Below are 21,884 nucleotides of genomic sequence, written 5' to 3'. Positions count from 1 at the left end.
ACCCCTCCAAATCCCCTCAAGCTGCATACCTTTCTGACTAGGAAATATATCCCCACTTCTTTGCTATGGTTTAGTCAAAATCCTAGGATTTGCTCCCTCACAACACAAGGTGTACCTCGCTACATAGATTGTAAGAAAGACATCACCACTATGTTCTCCGGGACAATTATTGATAGGCAATAAATGCTGATTTGACCCAGTAATACTCACACCCATAAATAAATTAACAAAATTAGTTCATTTTTTTAGTACGATTTCTTTAGCGTAATATCTCGTCTTCACATTTTCTAGATAATTTAAACATATCTGACAATAGTTTCTGTAATCTAGAGGCCCCCTAAAGAATTGATCATGGAATCAATTCTACTGGGCTAATGGTAAGATTCTTGGTAGTGTGGATGAGCAGAGAGATCTTGGTGTCCATGTGCATAGATCCCTGAAAGTTGCCATCCAGGTTGATAGGGTTGTTAGGAAGGCGTACAGTGTGTTAGGTTTTATTGGTAGAGGAATTGAGTTTCGGAGCCATGAGGTCATGTTGCAGCTGTACAAAACACTGGTGCGGCTGCACCTGGAGTATTGCGTACAGTTCTGGTCGCCACATTATAGGAAGGATGTGGAAGCATCGGAAAGGGTGCAGAAGAGATTTACCAGGATGTTGCCTGGTATGGAAGGAAGGTCTTATGAGGAAAGGCTGATGGACTTGAGGCTGTTTTCGTTAGAGAGAAGAAGGTTAAGAGGTGACTTAATAGAGACATACAAGATGATCAGAGGATTAGATAGGGTGGATAGTGAGAGCCTTTTTCCTCGGATGGTGATGGCTAGCATGAGGCGACATAGCTTTAAACTGAGGGGTGATAGATATAGGACAGATGTCAGAGGTAGGTTCTTTATTCAGAGAGTCGTAAGAGCGTGGAGTGCCCTGCCTGCAGCAGTAGTAGACTCGCCAACTTTAAGGGCATTTAAATGGTCAAAATGGTCATTGGATAAACATATGGATGATAATGGAATAGTGTACTGTAGATGGGCTTCAGACTGGTTTCACAGGTCCGCGCAACATCGAGGGCCAAAGGACTTGAACTGCACTGTAATGTTCTATGTTCTGTGTTCCATGTTCTATGGTGACGGTAAAAGGAATTGTGAATACAAAGCCTTATGTGACGATAAACTAAGGAGATTATGGAAAATGTCAGTCGTAGCATTGCTTTAAAGTATTGTAAAAGCAACGGAGATAAATATTGGAAAATAAGTCCTATCATGTTTTAATTTGATGGACAGAGTGGCTTCAACCTATCGACATGGGACCGTATAATCTATCAAGCGCTTTTCTCTTGGTCTTCAGCCGCATCTCATCGCTTCAGATTAATTTATTTTCTCCGAATGTTGAACTCAGCTACCAGATTTGGAAAGAAGCTGTAGCGATTGAGAAAATCTGTATCCAGCGGCGAGGTATCTGGATACATAAATTGCTGTTATTCTCATCAGCTCCTCCCCTTCAAGCACAAACTCGCGTTGGCCATTGCAGGATTGAAAATGCCATTTCAAGGCACTGTTTTCTTATTAAAAACAAAATTTATTTGAGGCAGTATACATTGCTAAATTCAAGATATGTTGCTGTTTTAATTAATCTTGCAAAATGAATACCAAAAGCAGTATGCATACCCTTTAGTATGAGTAAAGAAAAACAATTCTCCCCGGCGGGGAATTGAACCCCGGTCTCCCGCGTGACAGGCGGGGATACTCACCACTATACTACCGAGGATGAGCGAACAGTTTCGCTACAGATACCCTTTTCAGAATTTCTGTGACCTGTGTCTTTGTAATTACGTTCTTCTTTTGGATTACTGGAAAATAACACGTCATCCCTGACTTTCAGCATCTACGGTATTTGCCCTTATATCATACTAGCGTTTTGAGTCGACTACCAAGTATAGACTATTGAACGTATCTTTCTCAAATAGCTCCATACAAACAAACTCATTCATCAGACAGACAACGCAGCTTGCGTTTAAGGCAAGAAATTAGCACCATATGTGCACTGTTGTGAGTTCAGCCAATCAAAATAAGAACATACATTTTCCATGCATTTTTTTCACATACAATTAGCATATTGGTTCATTAAAATAGTGGTTGATCTGTATCACACCGATTTATGCCGACTTTTTTACTTGACATTCAAATTTTAAAATATTTCAATTAATCTAACCTCAACAACCTATTGTAGTAGATAGATCCAGATTTCCACTGTCCCTTTCACCACTGCTTCACCGCTTCACCTCTCAATGGCCTGTAATTCCATTTTTAAAGTTGTGCTGTCCCTGCTTGGGTTCTCCAGTAGGAGAAATAGCTTCTCCATTAATTTATCATCGTAGACACTTCAATTAGATCACTGCCTAATATTCAATATGCAAGGGAACAAAAGTCTAATGATGCCCATAATTAAGCCATTTAGCCCAATATCATTCTGGAATATCTGCATCACCATCTCAAAGCCGATATATTCTATCTGAAGTGTGGAGCATGGTATTAAACATGCTCCAAAAACCGTGGACAGTAGAATGGATGCTTGCAAGATAGATAACAAGTGTGGAGCTGGATGAACACAGCAGGGCAAGCAGCATCTTAGGAGCACAAAAGCTGAGGTTTCAGGCCTAAAGGGTCTAGGCCCGAAACATCAGCTTTTGTGCTGCTAAGATGCTGCTTGGTCTGCTGTGTTCATTCAGCTCCACACTTTGTTATCTTGGATTCTCCAGCATCTGCAGTTCCCATTATCTCTCACGTACAAGATAGAAGTTGATAGATGTTTAAGCACTAATTTCTGCATCTTAAAAGCATCAATGAAAGCAGGAAAATTGCATCAAAGAGCAGAATGGTCTACTCCTACTTCTTTTAGCTAAGTTCTGGTTTACATATGCTTTAAGAGAATTAAATAACATATAGATGGGGCAGAGAGGAGGAATTGAGTTGGAGGATCAGCCATGTTGAATGACAGAGAAGTGTCGAAAGGCCTCTCAAAGGGTTTCCTAAGGTCCCCAGCATTATATGTGCCAGTCTTCAGGCAACTTGTTTCATACAATGATGGAATTGTTGCAACACAAAAGAATGCCATTCCACCCAACAAGTCTGCACTAGCCCTCTGAAGGAGCAATTCACATACTGCCATTCCTATAGCCTGCCTCTCCCTACATCCTGTCATATTCTTTCTCTTCAGATATATATATGTTGGAATTGTAGAAAAACTATGGCATAGGAGGCCATTCTGCCTATCGTCTTTGCATGACTAAGAATCATGCCACCCAGCCTAACCCCATTTTCCAGAATTGTTCCATATCTCTGTAGATTACAAGACTTCAGGTACACATCCAGGCACAACATTTTTTAAATGAGTTGAGATGTTCGGCTCTATTGCAGTTTCAGGCAGCAAGAACTATTTTCCCTTTTCCCTCTAATTCTCCTACTAATCACTTTAAATCTGTACCCTCCAGTCACTAGCAAACCTGGGTAGGCAAAATAGGTCCTTCCCATCTGCTTTATCCATGCCCTCAGCAATGTTGTACATCTCAACCAAATCTCCCTTCAGCCTTCCTTCTCTGCTCCAAGAAAACAACATAGCTTATCCAACTTTTTCTTCAGTTTTAATACTCCAGTCTTGGTGACATCCTGGTAAATCTCCATTGTACCCTCTCTACTGCAATTACATTATTTCTGCAATGAGTTGACCAAAGAGTCATGAAGAGTCATTCAGCACAGAAACAGACCCTTTGCTCCAATCAGTCCATGTCAACCATAATCACAAACTAAACTAATCCCATTTGTCTGTATTTAGCCCACATTCCTCCAAACATTTCATTTCCATATAAAGATTCGAATGTCTTTCAAACATTGGAACTAGACCCACATCCATCACTTCCTCTGGAATTTTATTCCACACACAAACTGCTCTGTGTAAGAAAAAGTTGCCCTGCCTGTTTTTTTATAAATCTTTCTACTTGCATCTTAAAAATATACCCCCTATTCTTGAAATTCCCCACTCTAGGGAGAAGACACCTGCCATTTGCCTTTTCTACTCGCCTCATGATTTTATAAACTTCTATAAGGTCTCCACTCAACCTCCCACACTCCAGTGAAAAAAGGTGCCATCCTATCCAGCCTCTCCTTATAACTCAAACCCTCTATTCCTGGCAACATCTGGTTAATCTTTTCTGAATCCTCACTTGCTTAGTAATATCTTTTCTGTCACAGGGCAACCAGAATTGGACACAGTACTACAGAGGAGGCCTCACAAACATCCAATACAACCTCAACACAATGTCCCAACTCCAATATTCAAAGGCCTGAGTAATAGAAACAGACTTGCTAAATGCCTTCTTAACCACCCTATATATATGTGATGCAAATTTCAAAGAATTATGTGCCTGAACCCCCAGGCCTTTCTGTTCTGCAACAGTTCCCAAGGCTGCACATTTTTTTTAAATTGTAGAAGTCATGCCCTTGTTTGTTCTACCAAAATGCAATACTTCACATCTATCCAAATTAAACTGCATATCCCACTCATCAGCCCATTGACCCAATTGATGAAGATCTTTTCGTCATCTTAGATATTCTTCTTCACTACTACAAATTTTGGTGTCTTCTGCCAACTTACTAATCATGCCTTCTGTATTTTCATCTAAATCATTTACATAAATGACAAACAAAAATGGACCTAGCACCAATCCCTGTGGAACACTGTTGGTAATAGGCCTCCAATTTGAAAAACACAACTACTCTCTGACTCCCATCTTTATGCCATTTTTTTTGTCTAACTGGTAAGCTCACCCTGAATCCCATTGTTGTCTTTGTCTCTCCTTAAAACCATTTAGACAACTCTGACAAGAATGTTATGAATGAATTTGCCCAAGGGTCCCACAAAACCAACGCGGTCAAGTCAATATGAACAGATGATGGTACCAATGCAAAACAGTCCCAAATTTATTAGGAACAAAGTTATAATAACCTTTAAAACTAAACATACTATCCTTTATCCTATTTGGCCCCTCAAGCTCACATTACTTCCCAAGTCTCTTGTAGATTTATGTAGTCACTCTCTCTCTCTCTGGCTCTCTCTCTCTTGGTCTGTGAAGTTGCTTTCTTCCTCTTTCTTTCTCTGGATGGTCAGCTGATCTCTGTCTTTTACCATGCTGGTCTCCTTGGAAGGCCTCCGATGATATTAAAAGTGAAGTCTGCAGGTGAAACCTGTTTTTATATCTTTCAGATGGTTTTCTGGAACTTTCTATTGTTCTGGCCAGTCAGGGAGATACACTTAATAGTTTGAAACAGAGTCAATCATTTGGATGGTATGATACTGTGAGTTTCTTTGTGTAGCAGGAGCCAGGGCCTTTCTGCCTGGGCTGTCCTTTGTTTAGTGGATAAGTTGTCGGGGTATGTCTGTCCAGAATAACTGTTGCCTTTTACATTATGTTAATGTCATTAAGCACATGACTGCTGCGTTTGCACTGCATCTGCTTTATGGATTTTCTGATTTCAGAGGTTTACTTGGTCAATGTACCCAGTATTGCCTACTGTATGGCTAAGTTAGCAGTCTACCTATGTTTTAGCAGCCAGGAGGCTGCAACACCATTTTGTCTAACTTCGTTAATTAGTCTACCATGTGGAAACTTGTCAAAAGTGTTACCAAAGTCCAAGTAAATAACATTTACTGCTCTGCCCTCATCAATCTTCTTGTTCTCAAAAAACACAACCAAGTTTGTGAGACATGATTTCCCTCGCACTAAACCATGTGGGCTATCTCTGTCATTCTTTCCATCTCCAAATGCATATAAATACTATCTTTCAGAATCACTTCCGACAACATACTCACCATCGAAGTCAGATTCCCAGATCTATGGTTCCAAGGTTTCTCCTTACATCACTCCTTAAACAAAAGCATTACAAAGGCAATTCAGAGGGCGGCTGAGAGTCATCACAGCAGAATTTTGGGAGACATCACCACAGTCATCACAACTGTACAGTCGACTGCTGAAGGACACCCACCATGAAACAGCAAAGAGGAGTTGCAAGTCAGAAGATAGCTGAGAGGCTTTGTAGTGCAATTCTGGGAGATAGTGCTGCACTCAGCATGCCTGTAAAGCAGGTCAGAAGTAAAACTGGGTCAAGATGTGGTTAAACCCAGAACACTATGTTGGTGTGAGTGAGAATGGGAACTGCAGATGCTGGAGAATCCAAGATAATAAAATGTGAGGCTGGATGAACACAGCAGGCCCAGCAGCATCTCAGGAGCACAAAAGCTGACGTTTCGGGCCTAGACCCTTCATCAGAGGGGGGGATGGGGTGAGGGTTCTGGAATAAATAGGGAGAGAGGGGGAGGCAGACCAAAGATGGAGAGAATAAAAGATAGGTGGAGAGGAGAGTATAGGTGGGGAAGTAGGGAGGGGATAGGTCAGTCCAGGGAAGACGGGCAGGTCAAGGAGGTGGGATGAGGTTAGTAGGTAGGAAATGGAGGTGCAGCTTGGGGTGGGAGGAAGGGATGGGTGAGAGGAAGAACGTGTTAGGGAGGCAGAGACAGGCTGGACTGGTTTTGGGATGCAGTGGGTAGAGGGGAAGAGCTGGGCTGGTTGTGTGGTGCAGTTGGGGGACGGGACAAACTGGGCTGGTTTTGGGATGCGGTGGGGGAAGGGGAGATTTTGAAGCTGGTGAAGTCCACATTGATACCATTGGGCTGCAGGGTACCCAAGCGTGATATGAGTTGCTGTTCCTGCAACCTTCGGGTGGCATCATTGAGGCACTGCAGGAGGCCCATGATGGACATGTCAACTGAAGAATGGGAGGGGGACTGGAGATGGTTTGCGACTGGGAGGTGCAGTTGTTTATTGCGAACTGAGTGGAGGTGTTCTGCAAAGCGGTCCCCAAGCCTCCGCTTGGTTTCCCCAATGTAGAGGAAGCCACACCGGGTACAATGTGTTGCAGTAAATGCGGGAGACGCGGTCAAGGGTGTTCTCGACCACTGTGGGGGGAAAGTTGCGGTCCTTGAAGAACTTGGATATCTGGGATGTGCGGCTGTGGAATGCCTCATCTTGGGAGCAGATGCGGCGGAGGTGGAGGAATTGGGAATGGGGATGGAATTTTTGCAGGAAGGTGGGTGGGAGGAGGTGTCTTCTGGGTAGCTGTGGGAGTCGGTGGGCTTGAAATGGACACACAGTGGTCGAGAACACCCTTGACCGCGTCTCCCACATTTCCCGCAACACATCCCTCACACCCCACCCCCGCCACAACCGCCCAAAGAGGATCCCCCTCGTTCTCACACACCACCCCACCAACCTCCGGATACAACACATCATCCTCCGACACTTACGCCATTTACAATCCGACCCCACCACCCAAGACATTTTTCCATCCCCACCCTTGTCTGCTTTCCGGAGAGACCACTTTCTCCGTGACTCCCTTGTTCGCTCCACACTGCCCTCCAACCCCACCACACCCGGCACCTTCCCCTACAACCGCAGGAAATGCTACACTTGCCCCCACACCTCCTCCCTCACCTCTATCGCAGGCCCCAAGATGACTTTCCATTTTAAGCAGAGGTTCACCTGCACAGCTGCCAATGTGGTATACTGTATCCATTGTACCCGGTGTGGCTTCCTCTACATTGGGAAAACCAAGCGGAGCCTCGGGAACCGCTTTGCAGAACACCTTCACTCGGTTCACAATAAACAACTGCACCTCCCAGTCGCAAACCATTTCCACTCCCCCTCCCATTCTTCAGATGACATTTCCATCATGGGCTTCCTGCAGTGCCACAATGATGCCACCCGAAGGTTGCAGGAACAGCAACTCAGATTCCGCTTGGGAACCCTGCAGCCCAATGGTATCAATGTGGACTTCACCAGCTTCAAAATCTCCCCTTCCCCCACTGCATCCCAAAACCAGCCCAGTTCGTCCCCTCCCCCAACTGCACCACACAACCAGCCCAGCTCTTCCCCTCCACCCACTGCATCCCAAAACCAGTCCAACCTGTCTCTGCCTCCCTAACCTGTTCTTCCTCTCACCCATCCCTTCCTCCCACCCCAAGCCGCACCTCCATCTCCTACCTACTAACCTCATCCCACCTCCTTGACCTGTCTGTCTTCCCTGGACTGACCTATCCCCTCCCTACCTCCCCACCTATACTCTCCTCTCCACCTATCTTCTTTTCTCTCCATCTTCAGTCCATCTCCCCCTCTCTCCCTATTTATTCCAGAACCCTCACCCCATCCCCCTCTCTGATGAAGGGTCTAGGCCTGAAACTTCAGCTTTTGTGCTCCTGAGATGCTGCTGGGTCTGCTGTGTTCATCCAGTCTCACATTTTATTATCTACACTATATTGGTGTTTCCTGTTCTCTGACCAAAACAAAAGTCTCTGTGAGGTGGATAACCAGCAAGGTAAAGGTGTACAAGGGAGCAGCCATTAAGAGAGTGGGCCACTGTTTGAGCGGAAGTGCCAAGCCCTTTGCTCAAGAGGTTTTTGTTTGAGAAGGCTGAGCAGGGTTGCAGATAAAGGTTCTTTAATACTTTCTTTCTGTCTACACTGACGGTAATAGGGATGCGTGCTCCTCTTGCAGGATGTGGGAGATCAGGGAGATTCCCAGTATCCCTGGTGGTTACATCTGTGAGAAGTGCACCTAGCTGCAACTGCTGGGCAGACTGCTTTAGAGAACTGGAGCTGGATGCACTCAGGATCATCCAGGGTCCTGAGTGCATTCCAGAGAACATCGTTGACAAGAGCTGCAGTGAAGTGATCACTCCTAAGGTGCAGGATGCAGATAGCTGGGTGACCACCAGAAGAGGTAAGGGGAGAAAGCAGATAATACAGTGTTCCCCTGTGGCCATTCCCTTCAATGGCAGGTATGCCACTTTGGGTACTGTTGGCGAAGATGATCTTTCAGGAGCCAACAGCAAAAGTCATGTCAGTGGCACTGTGACTGGCTCTGAGGCTTAGACAGAAAGGTTGCTGTCTGCCAGAGCAATACTCAGGATAGTCTGCCAGAGGAGATTCAGTTGTGAGGGGGACAGACAGGAGATTCTGTGGCTGCACAAGAGACACCAGGGTAGTGTGTTATTTCCAGGTGCCAGGGTCAAGGATGTCTCTGAGCAGTTGCAGAACATTCTGAAGTGAGAGGGTGAACAGCCAGAGGTCATTGTGCACATAGGTACAAATGGCATAAGTAGACAAAGGGATGGGGTCCTGTGAAATGAATGTAGAGAGTTAGGTAAGAAGTTAAAAAGCAGGACCTCAAGTGTAGGGACCTCCAGATTACTCTCAGTGCCATGTGGCAGTGAGGATAGAAATAGAAAGATAGGCCAGATGAATGCATGACTGAGGAGCTGGTGTAGGGGACAGGGTTTTAACTTGTGTCAATGGTATCTCATCTCGGGTAGAGGTGACCTGTACAAGAGGGATTAGTTGCAATTGAACCGGAGAGGGTCCAACATCCACGCAGGGAGATGTGCTAGTGTTACCTCGACGAGTTTAAACTAGTTTGGCAGAGGGTTGGGAATCTGAATAATAGAGGGGCCATCAAGAAGTCAGAGGAAAATACATTAGCCATTAAGTGCAAGTTTGCTATTTAGGATAACCAGGTGCACAGTAAAGGGATGGAAAAGACTTCTAGTTTTAAGTGCATTTATTTCAACTCATGAGGCCTGACTGGTAAGGCAGATGAGCTCAGAGCATGGATTGGCGCTGGGGACTGGGATATTATAGCCATAACAGAAACATGGCTAAGAGAAGGGGTGGACTGGCAGCTCAATGTTCCAGAATACAGAAGCTAAAGGTATGACAGAAGTACAATTAAGAAAAGAGTGGGAGTTGCCCTTTCGATAAGGGACAAAACAACAGTGCTTAGAGAGGGTACTTTTAAGGCATCATCAAATGAGGCCATATCATAGATCATAGAATCCCTACAGTGTGGGAACAGTCCCTTTGGTCCAACAAGTCCACAGAACATCCCATGAAGACCCATCCCCCTATAACCCACCTAATCTACACACCCCTGAACACAACTGGCAATTCACCATGGCCGATTCATCTAGCCTGCACATCTTTGGACTGTGGGAGGAAATTGGACCACCTGGAGGAAACCGATGCAGACATGTGGAGAATGTGCAAACTCCATACAGACAGTTGCCATCGGGTGGAACCTGGGTCACTGGCGCTCTAAGGCAGCAGTGCTAACCACTTAGCCACCGTGCTGCCCTTAGAATTTAGAAACAATAAGTGGACGGTCACTCCGTTGGGACTATATCATACAGCCCCAAATAGCCAGCAGATATGAGCAGAGCAAATGTGTAGAGAGATTGCAGATACCTGTAGGAATAATAGAATAATACTGATCGGAGATTTTAATTTACCCTGTATTCACTGGGCCATCCAGAGCGTAAAAGGCTCAGATAAAATGGAATTCCTCAAATGTGTCCAAGAAAATTTCCTTAATCAATATGTAGAGGGATCTACTCCTGATGGTGCAACACTGGACTTCCTCTTAGAAAATGAGGTCGGGAAAGGGACTGAAATGTCAGTCAGAAAGCACTTGGGTCCAGTGACTGTAACTCTCTTGTTTTATCATAGTTATGGAAAAAGATAAAGCAGGTCGACAGGCTAAGGTACTGAACTGGAGCAAGGCCAATTATGGGGCAATTAGGCAAAATCTAGCAGAGGTCAGTTAGTTGGGTCTGTTTGAAGGAAAAGGAACTACTGGCAAATAGGACGCTTTTAAAAGTATGATATCAAGAGTCCAGAGACAATATGTCCCTGTTGGGGTGAAAGGAAAAGCTGGGAGGTTTAGGGATCACCGGCTGACTTAGGATATTGAGGCGCTCGTCAAGAAAAAGAAGAAGGCATGCATTGGCCCTAAGCTATCAAGCTCAGCTGAATCGCTAGATGAATATAAAAAGTGTAGGAGAGCAATAAAAGGGTATGAGATGAATCTGGAAGATAAGGTTAAAGATAATCCCAAGAGGGTCCATAGCTATATTAAGAGTAAGAGGGTGACTAGGGAGAGAATAGATTCCCTTAAGAATCAGCACGCCCATCTATGTGTGGAACTATAGGAAATGAGGGCAATCTTTAATAAATATTTCTCCTCAATATTTAATGCGGAGAGAATCATGGATGCTAAGGAAATGAGGAAACAAGTGGGGATGTCGTGGACTGCATACGTATTACCAGAGAGGAGGTATTTGCAGCCTTAAAGCACATTAAGGTGGATAAATCCCCAGGACCGGATCAAGTCCATCCTCAGATATTGTGGGAGGATATAGAAGAAATTGTAGACACCCTTGCAGAGATTTTTGCTTCATCTTTAGCTACTGGTGAAGTTTTGGAAGATCGGAGGATTCTGTTGTAGTCTAAGGATTTCCTTCTCATTATTAATTACATCACAAATTTTCATCTGTAAACACAGTCATCATACCACTTAAACCCTATCTTGATCATTAATGTACACTGTAGACAGTAAGGGACCCAGCTCCAAACCCTATGGTATACTAACAATAACAGGAGTTGCTGGAAAAGCTCAGCAGTTGTGAAGAAATGTCAGAGTTGACATTTGAGAATTGGTGACCCTTCCTCAGAACTCTGACACGCTACTGGATTCAATTGTGCAGTCATAAAAACTCCTTGAAAAACAACATTTACAAGACACCTGGATGGGTATATGAACAAGATGGTTTAGAGAGATATAGGCCAAATGCTGGAAAATGGGACTAGATTGATTTGGGATATCAGGTTGGTGTGGATCAGTTGGGCCAAAGAGTCTGTTTCCATAGTTCTGAGGAAGGGTCACCTGACCCAAAACATTAACTCTGTTTTCTCCTTCACAGATGCTGCCAGCTTTTCCAGCAACTTTGTTTTTGAGTCTGCTTCCATGCCGTACGCCCTTATGATTCTATGACTCTATTACTTATTGTTTCCTGCCACTGAGTCAATGTAGGTCAAATTTGCCAAAATGCCCTGGATCCCATGGGCTCTTACCTTCTGCTATACAATACCTTGTCAAAAGTCTTATTGCAGTACATTGTATCTGATTGTAGATGCTAGATATTGTTGAGTCAAGTCTCTGTAGTCAGTAGTGCATAGAAATAATCCAATAGAATTTCAAGTTTCTTAACTCTAACCAAACAGATACTTGACTTCACAAAGATGTCCTCTATCTCCAGCACTATAATATTGTCTCTCTTCAGTATTCCTCCCAGACCTCCTTTCTTTCCTTCCTTACTTCATAGAATTGTGGAATCATAATTATATCAAGTGAAGTTGTTTAGTCTCAAACAAAAACAGAGGTTGCTGGAAAAGCTCAGCAGGTCTGGCAGCATTTGTGAAGGAAAAAAAATCAGCGTTAACATTTTCGGTCCAGTGACCTTTCCTCACAACTGATGGTAGCTGGGAAATTGTCAGTTTATATGCAGAATATAAGGAGGGTGATGGGGTATGGAGTGAATGCTAAGATAAAGGATAGAGCCCAAAGTGAGAGAAGAGCAGTTGGATAGACGTTGGAGTTGATAACAATCTGGCTAGGAGAGTGAATAGCTGTTAATAGGGACTGTTAGTGATTGACAGTAGGTAGTGTGTAATGGCAGGCTATGTGATAACAAGGCCTGGTGTGTGGGATAAGGGACTAGGACATGGGAGAATTTAGGCCCTAAAATTATTGAACTCAGTACTGAGTCCGGAGGGCTGCAGGGCCCCCAAGTGGAAAATAAGGTTTTGTTCTTCCAGCTTGAATTGAGATTCTCTGGAACACTGCAGCAAGCCAGGGACAGAGATGTTTTCTAGGATACAGGGTGGTGTGTTAAAGTGGCAGGCAACTCGAAGCTCAGTGTCTTTTTTGCGAGCAAAACGTAGATGTTCTATGAAGCAATCACCCAGTCTATGCTTTGTTTCCCCAATGTAGAAGAGACCACATTGTGAGCAGTAAATGCAATAGACTAGATTCTGGGAAGTGCAGGTGAAGTGTTGCTTCATCTGGAAGGTATGTTTGGGACCTTGAAAAATGGGAGGCAGGAGGAAAATGGGCAGGCATTGTACCTTCATTGGTTGCAGGAGAAATGTTGTGGGGCTTTCGGGAGGGAGCGGTGTGGTGAAGAGTGGACCAGGATGTCTGGAGGGAGCGGTCCATGCAGAAGGCAGATGAGGGAAGGGAGGGGAATATGTGCCTGCTTGTGGTACCTCGCTGGAGATGCCAGAAGTGGCTTCTGATGGGATGGTAGGTAAGGACACTGTTGTGGGAGGGAGGAGAAGGAGTGAGGGTGGAAGTGCGGGAGATGGGTCAGACTCAGTTGAGGACCCTGTCAACAATGGTATTGGGGAAGAAAGTGGATACTTTGCAGGCTCCCTTGATGAAGTTGGCTTCATCTGAACATATGCAACGGAGACAGAGGGGCTGACAGAATGGGATGGAGCCTTTACAGGAAGCAGGGTATGAGGTTGTATAGTCCAGGTAGTTGTGGGTGTCAATAGGTTTATAGTGGATATCAGTGGCCAGTCTATCCTCAGAAATGGTAACAGAGATGTCGAGGAAGGGAAGGGAGGAGTCAGAGATAGACTAGGTGAAAGTGAGGGCAGGGTGGAAATTGAAAGCGAAACCAATGAACCTTTCCAATACTGGATGAGAGAGGGAAGCAGCAACTGATGATACCATCAATATATCAGAGAAAGAATTGTGGGTTGGGGCTGGAATTGGACTGGAACAAGGAATGTTTCACGTACTCTGTGAACAAACTGGCATAACTGGGGACATGCGAGTACCCATGGCCAGCCCTCTTACCTGATGAAAATGAGAGGAGTTAAAAGAGAAGTTGTTAAGTGTGAAGATGAGCTTGCCCAAGCAGAGGAGGGTGGTGGTTGAGTGGGGATAGGTCAGGTCTTTGCTCCAGGAAGAAGCAGAGAGCCTTATGATCCTCCTGGTGGGGGGAATGGATGTGTAGGGGGATTGCATGTCCATGGTAAAGAGGAGGTGGATGGAGCCCGCAAACTGGAAATTTTGAAACCGGTGTAAAGCGTCAGAGAAATCACAGATGTATGTGGGCAGGGATTGGACCAGGGGAAAAGACTGAGTCAAGGTAGAAAGAGATGGGTTCTGTGGGGCAGGAGCAGTCTGAACCAATGGGTCTCCTAGACAATAAAATGTGAGGCTGGATGAACACAGCAGGCCCAGCAGCATCTCAGGAGCACAAAAGCTGACATTTCGGGCCTAGACCCTTCATCAGAGAGGGGGATGGGGTGAGGGTTCTGGAATAAATAGGGAGAGAGGGGGAGATGGACTGAAGATGGAGAGAAAAGAAGATAGGTGGAGAGGAGAGTATAGGTGGGGAGGTGGGGAGGTAGGGAGGGGATAGGTCAGTCCAGGGAAGACGGACAGGTCAAAGAGGTGGGATGAGGTTAGTAGGTAGGAGATGGAGGTGTGGCTTGGGGTGGGAGGAAGGGATGGGTGAGAGAAAGAGAAACACTTCTGAAGGTAATAAAATGTGAGGCTGGATGAACACAGCAGGCCAGATCTGGTCTCCTAGACAGCCCAGTTTGTGGATTTTTGGAAGGAGGTAGAAGCCAGCTATGCAGTGCTGGGGGCCTATCTGCTTGGAGGCAGTGGGGAAGATTTCCCAGCTACCGTCAGTTCTTAAGAAGGGTCACCCGACCCAAAACGTTAACTCTGATATTTTCTTCATATATGCTCCCAGGCCTGCTGAGCTTTCCAGCAACTTCTGTTTTTGTTCTTGATTTGCAGCATCCGCAGTTCTTTCTGTTTTTAAGTCGTTTAGCCTATTGTCTCTGTGTTAGCCTCCCATTCACCATGACAGTACAATAAACAGGTTTTAGTATTGTTTCTAAATATGGAAATACTGACGGTTGTTTTTCGCAAAATCTCCTCTTGACTTCGGCGACGAAACAAAACGTTGCATTGGCCGGGAATCGAACCCGGGCCTCCCGCGTGGCAGGCGAGAATTCTACCACTGAACCACCAATGCACGGAAAAAACATGCGAGATTATACACAGTAGATGCTAGGAGAGGGTGAGTACCATGGTTTTCTATCAAGAGTCCTGTCGCTGTCGGAACGGACCGCGTCCTCGTGCTGGTGAACGTCACTTGCCGTAGGCTCCTCCCTTGTCATGTGAGCAGCTGCCAGCTAAACGGAGAAAGAGAGTGAGTGTCGGATGAGATGTTTGGCATTGGGGATGGTAACAGGGCATTGAACAGGAAAAAGTGGGCAAGGCAGAAAAATCGGCGGGGGGCGAAGCGAGCGAATGCATCAGTAACAAGTGTTGGGGCAAGGAGAGATGGGGTTGAAACTGGTCAGTAAGTGACATGTTTCACTTGGGCCTCTGGTCACGGTGAGGTCGCTAAGGTTTGATTTGGAGCTTACCTTTCCAGCGGAGACACCTGCCCGTTTTCTAAACCATACATGGGCCTTGTATTTAAGACTGTGTTATTTCTTTTAGTTTAGGTTACAGCCTCCTTCACATATCTTCCATACCTCCTTGTGTTTCCAGCTGCCGGCAGCTTCTGTGGGGAGAGAGAGAGAGAGAGAGAGAGAAGGAAAGTGAAAGTGAGTTACTAGATTCAGTGTTAATGGGAACTGCAGATGCTGGAGAATCCGAGATAACAAAGTGTGAAGCTGGTGAAGGGTCTAGGCCCGAAACGTCAGCCCCTAAGATGCTGCTTGGCCTGCTGTGTTCATCCAGCTTCGCACTTTGTTACTAGATTCAGTGTGACCTTTGTTTCTCTCTGCACAGACGCTGCCAGAACTGCAGAGTTTCTCCAGTGTTCTATTTGTTTCAGGTTTCCAATGTTTGCAGTATTTTGCTTTTACTGCCATGAAAATTCATCAATTGTGTACAGTTGCTGTATTTGTACTACAGATATGAACAAATCTAATATTAATGCAAATCTTGTCACTTCAAGCCTTCAAGTCTAAGTACCTTGATAAATTTGTGATAGGTGTTTGTTCTTGCTAACTGACATCTGATGTTGAAGATTAGCTATTGTAACTGTAAAGTGTCATTCAGCTATTACTTGTCTGACTTCTAAAATGAAATTTAACATTTTAGTTTTATCTCTTCTTCATTCATCTTCCACCCACTATAATTTATCTTTCTTTCCTTTGTTTTTGGACTGTTCATTTTGGTCTTTCAACAAATTGGTGAGGGGAATAACAGAATCTTGCTGTTTGTGCAGTTACCAGATGCAATAATTGCCTCCCACTTTCAGCAGCTCCCTGAACTATGAACTAAAAACAATAATAAAAATATGAAATAGCAAATCTGATCAATTACAGATTTTGTTTAAAGGCCTTGTGACAGATTCACTGTCATAGACAAAAAAAATTAACATTCTTGACTGCACAACTATGGTTTTAAAAACAATGCTGTTTGTATTTATAGTACTGATTCATGTCTTCAATTTAAATGTCTCATCTTCATATGTAAGTTTTCTCATGACCACTTCTGTCCCTAGTTTTTTTTTTAAACTTCCTCTAACCTGATGATTCTGTATTGCAGTGGCTTTTTGTGAAATCTCCCACTGCCTTCATCTCCCTGTTAGTGGTCTTGCCTAGGCATCAGAATCTGGTACTCTCTCAACTTTCCCTAAACACAATCTATTTCTACGCTTTCCTCATCTTTAAGACCCCTCGCCCCTTACTACTCACCATCTTAATGCTCGAGTTTTCTGTCTCCGTTGTAACGTAATAACATAAAAGTAAAATACAAGAAGTGCTGGAAATTTGAGATTAAAGAAGTTCAAGTTGGCAACACCTGTGGGGAGAGAAAGAGTTAAAGTTTCAAACCTAGCGTGATTCTTTGGAACGGAAGGCAAATAGAAATACTTTAGGACATCTCTTACTATCTCCCCCAGATTATGACCTCACGGTCAAACATCCAGCCATTGTGTCCGTGACTGTGACTGTCTCTGTCTCTAATCTCATCTGGGGAGCTCCCTACAGGAACAACCTCCCAGCTCATAGCTTCCCCAACCCTATACTGCCCGCCTTTACATTTTCCCCAAAATCCACAAACAGGACTGCCTGGGCAGATCCATTATTTCTGCCTGCTTCCCCCCCCCCCCCCCCCCCACCAGGAAACTTCATTCTTCTTACCTCTGCTTTTTTTTTTCTTCCTATGTCTCCACTTACATCTGTAGTTCTTCTGACACTTTGTCAGTTTCAGAATTTCCATTTCATGCGCTCCAGCTGCTTCCTTTTCAGCATGGATGTGCAATCCCTTTACACTTCAAGCCCTATCAGGATAGTTTCAAGATCCTTCATTTCTTGGAAAGCAGGCTTCATCCTTGACCACCTTCCTCCGCCTGGCTGAGTTCATCCTCACTTTGAACAACTGCTTCTTTAACTCCTGTCACATTCTTCAGGTCAAAGCTATGGCAATAGGTACCCGCTCTTCCCCACCCCCCCCCCCCCCAAAAGTTATGACTGTCTCTTTGTAGGGTACTTAGAAGATACCTTGTTCCAATCCTACTCAAGACACTCCCCACAACTCTTTCTCCAGTACATCAATGACATCATCAGCACTGCTTTGTACTGAACTGGAAAAATTTATTAATTTCACTTCTGATTTCCTCTCTGCCCTCACCTTCACATGGTCCATTTCTGACATCTCCCTTCCCTTACATCTGTGTCTATTTCTAGGGTTAGGCTGGCCACCTATATGCACTACAAACCTACTAATTCTCACAATTGCATTGATAAGATGTCCTCTCACCGTGCTTCCTGGAAGGACTTCATTCTCAAGTTTCTCCATCATATCACAGGGGACCACTTCAAATGTTCACCTTTTTCCTCAACTGAGGATTCTCTGATACTGTGGTCAACAGGGCCCTCAGCTGCGTTCAACCTATCTGTCTCACTTCGGCCTTCACTCCTTCCCTTCCCACTCGCGATAATACCAGGGTCTCTATGGTCCTTATTTACGACTCACCAGCCTCCACATCCAAGGAATTATAAGCCGTCATCCAATGGGATGCCATGATATGTCTTCCCCTCCACTCCCTTGTCTGCATTCCGCAGGCACAGTCCCCCAGGACGCTCTGATCTACTCCTTTTTCATTCCTAACATTACCTCACACCCCCATAGCACCTTCCCATGCAATTGCAAAATGTGTAAGATCTGCCAGTTTGTTATTTTTCTCCCCCCTCCCAACACCCCAGGGTCCCAACATATCTCCCAGGTGAAGTAGTGATTTACCTGCACTTCACTCAATCTAGTCCACTGTTTTTGCTGTTCACAGTGTGGTCTCCTCTACTTTGGGGAGGTGAAGTAAAGACTGGGCGACCGCCTTTCAGGACACCTCCATTCTGTCCACTTAAATGACCCCAAGTTTCCAGTTGCCTGCCACTTCAACATACCTCATTCTTCCCATGCCAACATTTCTGTCTTGGACCTGCTTCAGTGAAAGGTTGAAGAGCAGTATCTCATTTTCTGCTTGGAGACCCTGCAGCCTCTAGGATTCAGCATCAGGTTCAATAATTTTATAGCCTGATTCCATCCTTCCCCACACTTGGCCCAGTTGCGATCTGGGTTGCTTATAGTGCTGTGACCCGCCTATTCCTAAGCCAACGATCACATCATATGGGTTTCTTTCACGAAAGCTCACCCATTCTCTCCTACTCTTAGCTCTCATTGTAGCTAATGCAGTTTTTCTTCTGACCTGGCCTGATATCCATAATCTTCATATTTACCTACCCTTCCATATCTCTGTCTCACACTCTGTCTTGCTCTGGGCTCCATCTCCACCTCCACCTAAATGCTCACCTCTCCGTGTCCCCCTGTTTCCACTAATCTCGTTTTCAACATAAATACTACTTTTCCCTAGCTGCTAACAGTTCTGATGAAGAGTCAATTAACTCTTTCTTCCTATCAATACTGCTAGACCTGCATTTTGCCAGCAATTTCTTTTCTCGTTAGAAATATTTTATGATGTTGAAACAGGAGGGAGGGTCAGGTAGGGGGGAAAAAAAGGATGTCAGGAATAGTTTAGATAGAAGGAGAGTAAATAAAAGGATTTTATGGAACAAAATGCAAATAGAGGGGTAATAAATATGTCAGAAGAGAAATTTGGGCCAAAGTAAGTGTTAATAGCGGAATAAAGGACCACTGTCTGAATTAAGCATATATGTCACTGTTTATGCTTCCCAGTTTTGTCTCTGTCTTCATTATCAATGGGTTTATGTTTGTAACCTACCAATTTTAGGTGCTGTTGCAGCAATAGTATAATTTGGACCATGATCACTAAAGCATCCACTGCTTGAAGCCATCATTTCAACTCTTTAGGCTTCCAGGGATTTGTCAACTTTTCATTCTGTTAATTTTCCCAATTACCTGACTAATACTAATTTATTTCCTGTCCAAACTCTCACTAGACTCCTGAATCTTAATTATTTCAGGGAGACTTCTTGTGTGTTCCGTTCTTCGGACACTCACAGTGCTTATTTAAAAAAAAATGATTTGAGAAACTCAGCAGGTCTGGCAGCATATGTGAAGAGAAAAACAGAGTAAACATTTTGAGTCCAGTGTTAATTATATCTTATTGAGCCAAAGTTAATTATATTCTTCTGTTCATAGACATGGCCAGACCTACTGAGTTTCTCTACTCCCTGTTTTTCTTTCAGATTGCCTGCATCATCTTGCCTTTGTCTTATCACAGTGCTAATTTAGCATCTCTGCCATTTCTCTCTTTCCTGTTATGAAACCTCCTGTCATTTCCTGCAATTAATCCACATTTGCCTTTGCTAATATTTTCCTTTTCATGTACCTATAGAAGTATTTACAAACTATTTTTATGTCTTCTGTTATTTTGCATTCATATTTTTATTTTAATCAATTTCTTGGTCCTCCTTTGCCAAATTGTAAAATACTCCCAATCGTCAGGCTTATGTTTTAGTTTCGGCAACTTTATAAGCCCCTTATTTTGATCTAGTATCATGTTTAACTCCCCTCGTTAGCTATCGCACACTCTCTTTTGCTTTGGGTGTTTTTGCCTTAAAGGAATGTTTGCTTTTTGAAACCAAACATTAATTCTTCACGTACTAGCTCATGTGTATCCAGCATCAAACCTTTTAATGCATTTTTCCAACCCACCATAGCCGCTCTCGCTTCATATAGGCTTATGTTTGGAGTTAAGACACTAGTTTCAGATTCAATTACATCTTTTTCAAGTTTAATGAAAAATGCCATGATGCTATGCTAATTTTTTTCCAAAAGGTTATTTAATGACAAGGTTGTTAATTAGCCCTGGCTCATTCCATAATACTAGTTTTAAATAGCCATACCCTTTGGTTCTTGCACATATTGTTCCAGAAAACTAATTTCACATGAAACTAACTAATTAACACATTCTAGGAATTCTTTGTCCACAGCATTGGTGCTATTTAGATTTACTTAGTTTTAAGCCTGTCAAAACTGAAACTTTAACTGGAACCCAGGAAAATTTGTTATCAAGGAGATAAAAGTTTGCTTGAAAATGAATATGGAATCTCTGGCTCAGGGCTATTTAGATTTAGGAGCTACAGTGTGGAAAGGAAATGTAGTGAAATGTTGTAATGAGCTCTTATTTATTTCATCCAGGTCTGAAATGGATCATTGATAGTTATTAAAAATATTGATGAATCCTTCCAAATCTGCTTCTTTGAGAGTCCAAATGCCCAAGAAGTCCACACACAATAGAAAATATTGTTAGGACATGACTATATTACTTAATAACTAAGTTAATGAGAGTGAAAAAGGAACCCCTAAAAATTTTCAGAATAGATACTGAAAATTTCAGGAGCCCTTAGCAAAAGAAAATTATTTTGACCCCCATAGAAGGAGTACAGGGGAACTCTATGGTGATTTTGGGAGGGAAGAGGAGGAGTAAGGGATGTTGACAATATTTGGCTGATCTGTTGTCCTGTATGAGACTCCAAAACTACAGCATAGTGATTGACTCTTAGCTGCCCTCTGAAATGGCCTAGCAAGCCATTCAGTTCGAGTAATTGGGGATAGGCAACAAATGCTAAGCTCATGAGTGATGCTTGCACCCCAACAGAACTGAGGAAGGGTCACCTAACCTGAGACATTTTACTCTGATTTCTCTCCATAGATGCTGCCAGACATGCAAAGCTTTTCCAGAAATTCCTGCTTTTGTTCAGGAGTAATTGGGCCTGAGCAACAAATGCTGAGCTCACTACTGAAGCTTGCACCCTAGAAAAGACTAAAGGTGATGACTGGTGACCAGACTCTGAAACTGGAGTGTTATTAGTTGGTCAGTTGAATTAAAGCTCTGAAAAGTGACACCAACAGGACTGTTGTGAAATGTGACAGAAAGCAATCAAGAAGTGTGCCTCAGTACTGACAGTTGTGCCCATGAAACTGAGATGGCCCAGACTAAACTCTCAAATTCCATCTTACTTGACTGTATATCTGATGTGTCATTCCCTCATCTTCTTGAGATATTTTTGAGTGACCGTAATATCATCCATTAACATTTTTGATGTCATCTCCATGAAATTATTTCTAATCATAGAATCTATAGTGTGGAAAGAGGCCATTCATCCATTCAACCCAGACAAACTGTGCCTTCAACCCATCCCAAGAGCTCCATATTTACCATGCTAATCCATTTACCTATTCATCTTTGGTCTACATGAGGAAAACAGAGCACCTGCTGGAAACCCAAGCAGTCATGGGTGCATGTGAAAACTATACATCCTTTAAGAATATGTATTGACTGTGGAACATAGGAATAAAAGTAGGCTATTCGGTCCTTGATCCTGTTCTTCAGTTCAGTTAGGCCTTGGCTGAACTTCAGAACTGCTGATGACATCCTTTGATTGCCCTCGAGTAACCAAAAACAAGGACGGCTTTCTT

General features: G+C 43.8%; 1 protein-coding gene and 2 non-coding genes across 14 annotated transcripts in view; 1 reads left to right on the top strand and 2 right to left on the bottom strand.

Annotated features, from left to right (window-relative positions):
* Nucleotides 1-1,687: 1,687 nt before the first annotated feature.
* Nucleotides 1,688-1,759, bottom strand: trnad-guc (transfer RNA aspartic acid (anticodon GUC)). Its single transcript has one exon. It is a non-coding gene; the product is annotated as a tRNA-Asp (tRNA).
* A 13,164-nt stretch (nucleotides 1,760-14,923) lies between these two features.
* trnag-gcc (transfer RNA glycine (anticodon GCC)) lies at nucleotides 14,924-14,994 on the bottom strand. Its single transcript has one exon. It is a non-coding gene; the product is annotated as a tRNA-Gly (tRNA).
* Nucleotides 14,995-15,044: 50 nt separating this feature from the next.
* The window catches only part of LOC125459897 (transmembrane protein 144-like), an 88,117-nt gene continuing 81,277 nt past the window's right edge, over nucleotides 15,045-21,884 (top strand). For 7 of the 12 annotated variants that reach the window (XR_007249141.2, XR_009445602.1, XM_048546926.1 and 4 more), the window contains exon 1: nucleotides 15,045-15,171. The gene's annotated coding sequence lies outside the window, so the exon portion shown is untranslated. The other 5 variants (XM_048546893.2, XM_059644820.1, XM_059644822.1 and 2 more) reach the window with 5 other exon arrangements.

Source organism: Stegostoma tigrinum, chromosome 1 (assembly GCF_030684315.1).
Source record: "Stegostoma tigrinum isolate sSteTig4 chromosome 1, sSteTig4.hap1, whole genome shotgun sequence".
Taxonomy (NCBI): Eukaryota; Metazoa; Chordata; class Chondrichthyes; order Orectolobiformes; family Stegostomatidae; genus Stegostoma; species Stegostoma tigrinum.
This window is presented reverse-complemented; position numbering and strand designations above follow the sequence as displayed.